Genomic DNA, 9,671 nt, shown 5'->3' with positions numbered 1-9,671 from the left:
GACCAACAACATGTTGAAGACGAGAGATGAGGATGGCATGATCCACGGTGTCAAATGCAGCAGTTGGGTCCAGTAATACCAAAACCACAGAGCTTTTCCCATCCAGGGCTCTAAGAATGTCATTATGGACCCTCAATAGCGCTGATTCAGTGCTATGTCTTGACCAGAAACCGGACTGAAAAGTATCACCAATGCCGTGCAGTTGTAGGTGAGACTGAGCTGTGCGGAAACAAGCTTCTCCATCAACTTAGACAGAAATGATAGGTTATATATAGGACGGAAGTTGGAGAATATGGAGGGATCAAGGTTGGGTTTCTTGAGCAGTGGTCTCACAATAGCGTGTTTGAGAGCAGCGGGAACAGTACCCACCCTAAAACAGCTGTTTATGAAGGGGACAAGAATGGGACCTATGATGTCGACCGTCTCCTTCAAAATCCTGGCAGGAACAGCGTCTAGGGGGCAGGTGGTAGGCTTCAACTCGTGGACAGCTTTTTTCAGGTCCGCCAGAGTAACTGCATCAAAGTTCTCTAGCACACATTGCACCGCACGAGTGGACATGGCAACAGTGGGGACTTGTGTAATGGTTTGCCTAACAAACAAAACCTTGTCCAAATAATGTTGCTTGAATGCGTTGCATATGTTTACAGATACGTCATTCAATGCGGCAGACACCGGATTTATAACAGAATTGATAGTGCTGGGCGGTGGCTATTGTCATTGATGAGAGCAGAAAGGTACTGTCCTTTAGCTTCCTTCAGTGCACTCTGATAGGTGGCAAGACTGTCTCTAAACATCTCCAGAGACACCTGCAACCTATCCTTCTTCCATTTTCGCTCAGCCTGTCTACACCGGCGCCTGAGGGCCCGAGTTGTATCATTGAGTCAGGGGTCCAATGCACCATTGGTCGATTTAACCTTGTAGGGCGAAACAGAGTCCATAATCCGGGAGCAGGTGGTATGGAAGGAGGCGAGGAAACGTTCCGGGCAAAGAGACGATGCCAATTCAGCAGTAGAGGCGAGATCAGAAATGGAGAAAGCAGCAGCAAACTCATCGACTGTAGATGAGGTAATAATGCGACGGCGATGGGGGGCAGTAGACGTTGGTGCAGGTGGAACAGCACAAATGTCAAACCGTATGAGAGAATGGTCAGAGATGGGAAAATCCATGACCTCACAGGTTGACTCAATCACCCCACGAGAGATAATAAGGTCAAGGGTGTGACCTAACCTATGGGGGGGAAAGGAAAAGGACTGAGCCAGATCTAATGAGTCTAAAAGTGTCTTAAATTCATTAGCAGGTTTATCAGAGGGGCAGCAAACATGAATGTTAAAGTCACCACAGATTAGAATGTTGTTAAACGTTGCTAGAAACTCTGTCAGAAACTCTGAGAACTCAATTAAAAATATTTATTTAATTTGGGCGGCCGGTAGATTACTGCACATAAGATCGGACAGGGTAGTGTAAGCACAAATACTTGACATATCAAAACACTCAGCACAATGAGGGAAACTGCCCCATGGGTATTCTGGTCACGTGAGGTCACGTGTAGCCCCGCCCCCAAAACAAGCGAAATCAAAAATTTGCACAACATGGACATGTGACATATCAAAACACTCAGCACAATGAGGGGAACTGCCCCACGGGTATTATGGTCATGTCACGTGACGTCACGTGATGTCATATGTAGCCCCGCCCCAAAAACAAGCAAAATTAAAAATTTGCACAACATGGACATGTGACATATCAAAACACTCCCCAGTCAGCAAATTTCCTTTGGCCCAGATTTGGGCCAGATAAACAGCTGAGCTGTGGCCCAGATTAGTTTGTGTTTGTCAGCCAAGATATGGCCCACATCTCCTTTGCCAAAACTGAACCAAATCAGTGCTGTAAGTTTACCAAGCATGAGCCAAATGTAATTTATGTGGCCCAAATATGGCCCACATCTCCTTTGCCAAAACTGAACCAAAGCAGTGCCATAAGTCCACCAAGCATGAGACAAATAATACAATTTAATGTGGCCCAAATATGAGCCTTATATGCAATTTTAGTATGGTTGAATTCTGTTAAAATCTATTGGCCCATATGTGCCACATATGCAGCTGACAGTATGTAAAAGTCTTAACTTAAAGGTAAATGAAACACTCAACAACAAATGTACTCAATACAATTTACTTCAAAACAAGTGTTTAAATAATTACAGCTTTAAGAGTAAACATAATACATTTAAGAATGTATTCAACTCAGAGTAATAAAAATCACAGAAAAAAAAAAAATCATATTTTGTACAGAGAACTTAAATTGAGTTTTGATGTGCCTAATGAGGGTCAGCAGTGTTTTGTTGGGCCTCGTGTTTCTTCATTCGCTCCCTCCTACCCCCCTCTCAGTCTCTGCAATAAAGATGAATTTAAATAATGCTAGCAGCAATACAATATGGAAGTTAGACCTGGAGGATAATGGGGGGAAAAAATCATTTAATATACATTTACAGCATTTGGCAGACGCCCTTATCCAGAGCGATGTACATAAGTGCTTAAATCTCTAACACTGAATACATTAATGCTGGTTCACTAGGTTACATACTTAAGATACCATGAGTTTAAAACATTTGTTCAAAGTTACAATGAAAAAGGTGTCAAAGGTTTTTTTTTTTTTTTAAAATGCAAAGGATAAGGAAAGAAGTGCTAGTTGAAGTGCTTCCTGAAGAAGTAGGTCTTCAACCGCCGCTTGAAAATAGCCAGTGACTCAGCTGTCCGGACCTCTATGGGAAGTTCATTCCACCACCTTGGTGCCAGTACAGAGAAGAGTCTTGTAGTATACTTGCCTCTTACCCTGAGAGATGGTGGAACCAGTCGAGCAGTGCTGGTAGATCGGAGGTTGCGGGGTGCAGTGCGAGGAATGATGAGGGCTTTGAGGTAAGAGGGAGCTGGTCCATTTTTGGTTTTGTAGGCCAGCATCAGTGTTTTGAATCGGATGCGTGCAGCTACCGGAAGCCAGTGGAGGGATCGCACAATATAAATTTCCTCCTTTAATATTTTAATTGCCCTAATTAACCACCTCTGATTGACCAAAAAACATTTTTCCAGTACATTTTCGAAAGGAATTGCAAATTGTATTTTTCAATATGTGGGCCATAATAATACCATAATTACTTATGACAAATTATTTAGATTTTGTTTTTAGAATACTTTTTCACCAACTGGTTAAAATTTACACTGGATGTATTCGGCTTTAAAAAAAGACATGCATGACTTTCAGTGCATGAGACAGATTCCAAGGGACCATCTGCGAAGTGCAAATCCCAAAAAGCGAATACTAAAAAACAGTCAATAACCACCATAATACACTGTACTGTCACCAAATTCAGCTCACACATCACTACTGTCCTGATAGTTATACTACAACACTTACTTTTGGGAAAAAAACCCCATAAAAATTATACAAAAAAAAAAAGACATTTCTCCCAAGTTGACTGTTTTTAGTAAAACTGTCACAGAAAAAAACTTTAATCTGACAAAAGTAATAATAAATAGAAATTCCATGAAATGTTAACAAATGAAAGTCAGACATTGCTTTTCAACCATGCTTCAACGGAATTATTTAAAAAAAATAAACTCATGGAACAGGCCTAGACAAAAATGATGGTACCCCTAACTTAATATTTTGTTGCACATCCTTTTGAGGCAATCACAACAATCAGACGATTCTGCACCTCTCAGCAGGTATTTTGGCCCACTCCTCATGAGCAAACTGAGATCTTAAATTTCTGAATAATATGTGCAACTGTAGTCACAGGAACATCTAGCTGCTTGGAGATGGTCTTATAGACTTTACCTTTATCATGCTTGTCTATTATTTTCTTTGTAATCTCCTGAGACAAATCGTTCCTTCACGTCCTCTGGTTCATGTTGAGTGTGGTGCACACCATGTCATCAGACAACACAGTGACTACCTAGAGCCCTATATATACACGCCCACTGACTGATTACAAGATTGTAGACACCTGTGATGCTAATTAGTGGACACCCCTTGAATTAACATATCCCTTTGGTCACATTATTTTCAGTCTTTTCTAGGGGTACCATCATTTTTGTCTAGGCCTGTTCCATGAGATTATTTTTTTAAATAATTCCGTTGAAGCATGGTTGAAAAGCAATGTCTGAGTTTCACTGGTTAACATTCATAGAATTTTTATTTATTATTATGACAATTTCACAATTGTGTTTAAAAGTTTGATGCTTTTGATGCATCAAAAAAGCTGTTTGATGGCTGCATTGAAGTTTATACACCATGTAGCTTGGTCATCAGAATCTCTGCCTGATGCTGACACTGTTAAATAAAGCTTTTTGACCCTAATATCCTATCAGCAACCCATCATATTGATTTAATGTCCAGCCAGTCTCCACTAGAAATACCCCCACAGTTAAATTAAAAGCAGAGTTGATTTTTAAGCATCTAAGAGCCAGATAAAATAATTGTTTTTCTAGTGCTTGTAAGAAGCAGGAGTAACATAAGTGGGAAGCTAGCAGATAAGGCATAAATAGTGGCCACACAACAATGCCACCTGAAATGAAGCTGTGTTTATAGTGGAAACCGGTTTATTTGATGGTAAGCCATGTGGAGCATGTTTTGCTGGGGGGAAAAATGCTGCACTAGTTGAAATACTTATGTAGTCTTCCTTTTTTTTGTTGTTGTTCTTCTTATGTTTTAATGGTTCATGAATATTGATTATGACTTTTGGATGCTGATGCCTGCTTGTATATTGACCTTGGCTACAAACATTTCCTAGTTTACTGTGAATAATAAAGAATTCACTGCATCTAACTACTTATGTCCTGCCCTGCTACTGCATGTACAAGCAAACCAGAGCTGTCAGCATCATGAAAGTAGATAGCAATAAAAATGTTAATCATTAGAATCATTTTATTGTAGATTTAGAAACATGCTCATGATTACCCAATGTAGCTGATCCAGTCAGAAACAACAACAAATCAGGAAAATTATGGAAATCTTAATGTTATTCAATTAAAAGTATCACAATTCATAAATGTGAAAGATCAAAGGCTCTGTACAGACAGATAGTATTACAAATATTGTTACATTATTATTTTTACCATGACTAGTTGCATGGAATTTTAAGAGAAAACATTATACATAAATTAAAGCAATAATCATGCAAACAGTACAATCAATAAGATAATAAGAATCACATATAAATGATTAGATTAGATGTCTAGAGAAACATGGGTATTTATTTAAATAATATTTTAATATCTGCTGAAAATTCAAACAATAACAAATAATGAATCATAAAGCCTCCTAAACATAGAGAAAATGTACACATAAAATATTTTCCTGTACATATGAACTGAGTGGAAATCAAACACTTGGTCAAGAATTGGTAATTTAGCTCCTTAATTAGTTGTATCACTGTGAAACACTGGATGGCCAAAATGCTTGTCTATGGCTACATTATTAAATAAAGCAAATTTAATTAGTAAATAACTGTATTTTTATGATTTCTGATTAGCCTGGTCAAGCAGAAATACTATTAGACCTTTGATACACCATTCTAATGTAATCCACAATGTGATGTAGAGATACTGGGGTCCCACACAGTGATTGGTTAGTGCCCTCAAAATTCTAGAGGGGAAAAAAAGAAATGAAAATTGTTCAAGGCAACCGGATGCACTGTTTCAGTAGGTAAATGAGTTTAACAAATTAACATTTTAATTATTTAAATTAAACACTTTTAACTATTTTATCAGAATGCTGTTTCATAATCAATTATTAGATTTTATTTGATTCAAATATTTGAACTAACATCTTAACAATATGGCATGCACTGTAATTAGTGTGTTACTTAACTAAAGTAAACTAAATCTTAACTAAATCTATAATTATATTGTAATTAATTGTACAAAATCAAACACGAGAGATTTACAACTAATTGCAACAATAAATTAAGATAAGATAAATATTCCATTACCATTTCCATTAGTCTTTCAAGGATTCGACATGTGTTGTGTGTCCCTGTGTCAGAACTATTGCAAACAATGTTTAGTTTGCGTAGTCCATGTTCAATAACCTGATGAGTGCAGTTCTTTAAAAAATAGGGGGGGGGAAATGTAGTTTTATTTTGTAATATATGTAAATGTCACTTTTTAAAAAAAAATTATACATATTTTTAGAATAGAAATAAGATATAGATAGATAGATAGATAGATAGATAGATAGATAGATAGATAGATAGATAGATAGATAGATAGATAGATAGATAGCACTTACCATATCATGGGGAAAGAAGAAACATTGGCATTCAGATTTCTACAATCAAAGAAAAGTAAACTTTCTTAAAAAAACTATAGATTACTCCAGGTTGTTTCAGTATGATTATCCTAACATGCTCCACAGATTATTAGAAGACAGTCTCAATGTAGAAGCTAAAAAAAATGACCCAAAGCCTTGTATCCTACAAATTAAAGTATATTTCTCCAATAGGATTTAGATGCACATAAGGCACAACTCTACCAAGAATATGATCGGAAGTAAGTCACTGCACTGCGTGAGTGTCAGACACTCTATTATCAGATAAGATTTGTTTGATACACATTCAAAATGCATTGGCTCATTATTTCAACTAAGACAAAAATAGTTTTTTTTTAATAAAAGATACTTTTAACTTATTTATATTTGTTGAGACTACTTACTTGGCTCTTGGTGGTACTGAAAGTACTATTTTGTTCTGGGCAGTTAACTGGACAGTGCTATTAAGAATAAATGTATGAAATAATAAGCACTTATATATATATATATATATATATATATATATATATATATATATATATATATATATATATATATATATATATATAATATAATATTTTAATGCATTCAATACAATACAGCAAGTGTATGACTTACCTGGTATGATTTTCCTAAGTTTTCAATTTCTTGGAAGTCTAGGTCAAACTCTGTTAAAGGAAAAAAGTGACAATTTGCAATCACTGACAGCAAAAAGATGAACCTTGAAACAGCATCCATTGTTCTTTCTATAGCTTTGAGTTCTATTCACCCTGTGTTTTATCAGCTGGGTGATGTAGCTTTTAAAACTCCCAAATAGAAATTCCATGGGAGAGGGAAATTTCCTTTACTGTTTATGGCACTACAGTTATTTCTCATACTATACCCACAAAAAAAGCAGTTTTACCCAAGTGATAAGGAAAGCTTTTACAATGCTATTCATAATCATGTTAACCACTTATCTTATTATTATCTTCTACTGCCTTGAATCACCCAGATGCAATTTCAGCTGCATCATAATGATGCTATTTTTCCACATCTCCAATGGGGATCTATTTGACATTTCATGTATTACATTTACAGTGAATCGTTTCTTTGGTGGGAGAACAATTACAAATAGGCAGGTTTTTGCCCTGTGCCCCACTCTGATTAAGTAATTTGGAATTGAAATTTCTGAATAGCTGAGAAGCTTCTTTCAAAGGTCAGCTGAATTTTAGATAATATCATTTATCATTGTATGGTAGTACAATATGTGGACTCACATATTCAATTTTGTAAATTAATGAATTAATAAAATAATTTATGATATTACATGTACCCTTAAATTAAAGATTGAAAGTGTTTTTTAAAGTAGGCCTTATTTAGCAAACCAATGCTTCATCATTCTCCAAACATTTGTGTCATGTTTTATCAACGTAAAACATGACATAAACTTAAAGAATTTGAATATCATGACCTATTTCAAGAATTTTATTTATTTATTTATTTATGCTAATTTGAAGTTTTTTCTATTTAGTAGATAATTTTTTATTTTATTGAATTTATGTATTTATGTATTTGATCAGTCAATGAAACAATTAATAACAGTTTATATAATCAGCATGTTTGTGAATCTTTATATACTATTTTCTCAGTTTTCTCAAACCAAACTTTAAAATGCTCTTGTGGTTGAGATATGTTCAAAAGAGATTCAGAAAAATTCGGTTCAGATTCAAAATGTCAAGAAATGTTAAGATTTTTTTAAGATTTAAGGGCTTTTCCAGGCTCCTAAAGCTTTTAAAATAACAATTACTTTATTTATAATGTATTTGTACAAAAATCATTAAATACTTTATGATAATGCCACACAAAGGGGTCATTCAGATTCAAAATGTCAAGAAATGTTAAGATCTAACCATATGAAGAGTTTTTCCAGGCTGCCAAAACTTTTGCTTTAGTAATTACTTTATTTATAATGTATTTAACATCAAAAATCATTAAATACTTTATGATAATGCCAACACAAAGGGTCATATCTAAATAATTCAGAAGAATTATTAGCTGGGACCAAAGGGCCACACTGTTCTACCAATAATGGATCAAAGCTGTTCCATATCTCTGGTTGGCATCATGACATTTTTTCTAAGAAAGACAGGGAAAGTCCCTTCTCTACAAAGTAGAAAAATTGTTCAGTGGGTTTTCTTTGTAATGACTAAGCAGTGTAGATACCCTGCAACAGTGTGGTAATTTTTTTAATTGCATGTTAATTGCCATGGTTGCAATAATGTTCTGTAATAATTTTAATACAGAGAGTAAAGACATTACTAGTGATTCAGTCAAATAGAACAAATAAATAATTAATCATAAATCAGAATAATCACTAGGCCTCAAAATAGGCACTCAAAGACTAGTTTAACTGTAGTTAGTAGTTTTATTAATAACAATGTAAAAATAAATCCAACACAATACTCAGTAAGCAGGGGCGGCTCTAGGATTTCCTCTTTAGGGGAACTTAGCCCTCAGTGAGAATTTAAAACAAGAAGAGTTTTATATTATATATGACTACATAGTAAGCCAAAAGTTATGGTATTATTTAAAATGGCAAAAATGGACACCAAAATCTTATGCATGATGCAATGTTGCCAGTCTTGAATCAAATCAGTTCATGTATGTGTGTGTTCTTTACAAACAGAGTCATTAATAAAAAAAAATTCACAAGACAAAGAACAAATCAATAAATGTTATTTTTTTATTTAGTATTGAATGGATTGTTTGCATCAATATTTTGTGCTATCAACTCTGGTAATAAGAATAGTGACATTTTACTGCATTTGGTTGCCGTCTTTGCGGTTTTCCGCCGATTAACGTTATAGATAAATGCCTCCAGCTCTGGCTGCGTGTGCCTGTGCTTCTCCGTTCTGATAAAGCAGACAGCTGATGACGAACTTTTGAAAGACTACAACGCACGCGCGTAAAAGCAACGTAAAAAAAATCGCTCTTGGATCAAACTGATAAATAATTTTCTTTCCTATCGACGACATGTCCTGCATTTTAACGTACTTTTTATTGTTTATTTATAAAAGTAAAAATGATACTTTTAGTTTTAAAGAAGGCCTAGAACTGCCCCCATCAGTAAGCATGGTCCACAGAACAAGAACAGAGGTCAGATGATTAGCAAGCATCAATCTTAAAGCAGAATCCAAAATCTCAAAATAAAATTCAGAGTCCAAGTGACAAACTCAAGCAAGTGACCAGATATGTAGTCCATGGTGGCCATGTGATCTTAGAATCACAGATTATTTTAGACAACAGTGATGACGTCATAAAGATATTAAAAATTACAATTAAAAATGCATGGTCAGCAATCACATTACCATGTTTCCATATTAATG

This window comes from Tachysurus fulvidraco, chromosome 17 (assembly GCF_022655615.1).
Source record: "Tachysurus fulvidraco isolate hzauxx_2018 chromosome 17, HZAU_PFXX_2.0, whole genome shotgun sequence".
Lineage (NCBI taxonomy): Eukaryota > Metazoa > Chordata > Actinopteri > Siluriformes > Bagridae > Tachysurus > Tachysurus fulvidraco.
The sequence above is the reverse complement of the archived record's forward strand: the minus strand, read 5'-3'. Positions refer to the sequence as shown.